The sequence below is a fragment of the Cynocephalus volans genome, chromosome 5, assembly GCF_027409185.1.
Source record: "Cynocephalus volans isolate mCynVol1 chromosome 5, mCynVol1.pri, whole genome shotgun sequence".
Classification (NCBI taxonomy): domain Eukaryota; kingdom Metazoa; phylum Chordata; class Mammalia; order Dermoptera; family Cynocephalidae; genus Cynocephalus; species Cynocephalus volans.
This window is the reverse complement of record NC_084464.1, coordinates 11,125,566-11,127,954: the sequence shown is the minus strand read 5'-3', so window position 1 is coordinate 11,127,954 and position 2,389 is coordinate 11,125,566.

Here is a 2,389-nt window from a genome sequence, read left to right as displayed (position 1 = left end):
GGCCCAGCCCAGCCCCCTCCCCAAACCCTCACAGGCACCCACCCTCTTCCTCCTCACCCTCAGTCTCTGCCTCACTGGGCTCCAGGTGCTCCAGCTTCTCCAGCTGCGCCAGAAGAAGATCAGCCTTACGCTCCGCCTCTGAACCCGGCATATTGACACGGACATGGGCCAGCAGAGACTTCAAACCATGAAACTCAGGAGGCTCGTGGAAGTCAATGGAATAGAATTTCAGCCAGATCTCTAGGATGGAGGACATGGCACTGGGGGAGAAAGGTGGGCAGCAGCATCAGAGGCCTGGCCTATCCCTCTATGCTGCCCTCTCAGGGCTCCCCTGAGTGAGCTGCAGTCTTGTACCCTGTGCCCCTGCCTGACCATAGACCAGCCCCTCCAATGTCCACCCCCAGTACAGCAGCCCCGGCAGAGATGGTCCTGGAAACCAAGGAGGGGCTGGCAAAAGCCTCTGTGGGGGGAGCCTTCAATCACTGGTGTGACCACCTTTCCCTTCTTCAGGGAAACCTGACAGCCTCCTCTGTCTGGGTCCCTGCCCCGTCCCTATTGGAATGACCTGTCCATCAGGGCAGGAGGGTGCTGTCTGCTCTGGGCATTACTCGCTGGCACACAGGAGGTGTCCAGGAATATCTGATGAATGAGGAAACAGAGGGAGGCTCTGCTCCCCTGGCCTTCCCAGGGCCCTTGGAAAACCCCAAACTTGAGGTGACACGTGGATGTGCTGCCCAACTGTCCCCATCCAAATCTGCATCTCCTCTTCCCACTGACACTGATCTCTTGACCCTGACCACACTCTGCACCACCAGCACCAGCTGAGCATCCGCATGGGTGAGCATCCCCGAGTGTGAGCGGGATGCTCTGCACACCTGCTCTGGCTCAGCACGGGCTCTGGGGGTGTGGGCAGGGCTGGATGGGAGGGGTGGGGGCAGGTTCTCTCTGGGCTCACTCTGCTCTCCAGCCTCTCGCACACCCTACAGTGCCTGTGGCCCCCTCTCCAGCTCATCTTGACTCCTTTTCCTGCAGGAAAGCCTGTGCCCTGGGCCCTGTAGCACGAATCATAAGATGTGTGGCAGCCAGAGTTCTGCCAGCCCCCCCATCCACAGGCCCCCACCGACCACACACAGTTCTGTGGAGATGGGAGCCCCTCCATCTGCACCCAAACCCCACTCACCATTTTAGCTGCTCCAGGGCTCCGCCATCCCCATGAAAATTGGAAAGAATGCTTCTGTACCTAGAGGCGACCAGGACGGTGTCACATCTACCATATGGTGGCACTACCTGCTTCTCATGTCTATTGTGGTTGTCTGACCTCTGACTAGAATGGAAGCCCAGGAGGGCAGGGAATGTAGTCTCCTCGGTTCATTGGAATATGGTCAGTGCCCAGAAAGTCACTGCACATAGTGTGACTTCAGATATGTTTGTTGAAGGAATGAACGCCAACCAACTCCTCCCAAGATATCTGGGTGCACCTGAAGCCCCTCTGCCAGCCTCCAGTCTCCCTGCTTTGAATACACCCAGAAGCCTACAGATAGAATCTCAAATGTGAAAAGAGTGAAGCCCAAGTCAACGAGGTCAGTGAGGGTGTGACAGAGACTTCCTCGTGGGGGGTGGGGGCAGGAATCCTGAATGAGGACGACCGTGGCCCCTCCAGCAGAACTTTCCACAGGGCTGGACTCAGGAGCAGCACTTTCCATGGGGGACCCACTGGAGCTTGTTCCTGTTACCACCCACTGAACACAGGTGGGAACTGAGGCTCAGAGGGGTGTGGTGACAGTCCCAAGACTCACAGCTGGGAGGCAGCCGAGTGACACTGTGTGATCGAGGGGCAGAGTGCTCACCTGAGGAAAAGCAGGTGCAGCGCCTGCTGGGGAGTGGCAAAGTTCCTGAAGCTCAGGAGAAAGGTGTGCACGTAGGAGTGGTTGCCACGCATGACAGCGGGCACCAGGTGCTCCACCCACTTCTGCAGGGTGCCTGCGGGGACAGGCCACAACCTGTGGGTGGCATCTGGGCTGAGGGAAGACTTGTCTTCACTCTAGGTCAGGACAAGGGAAGAGATGCACAGTGAGAGCAACGTGAACCCCCAGGAGGGAAGGGGCTGGAGGCCAGTCTTAACCCCAGGGAGGACATGAGAGGACAGCCTGAGGGCCCAGGGTTCATGTACAGGGTGGTGGTTGCCACCTCCTCAGTCCCCTTTCACCCTCCAGCCCTGACCTGAGGTGTGAACGCACCAGGACCAGCAGGTTTATAAAGCCCCCACCCTCTGCCCCTGCCCTTGCCCTGGGAGGGTGTCCCATGTCCCCATGTCCCCCCTCACACAGGAGGAGGGTGTGCGGTCACCCAGGGAGGCTCACAGTGCTGGCCTGGCCTGGCCCGCCCTGCC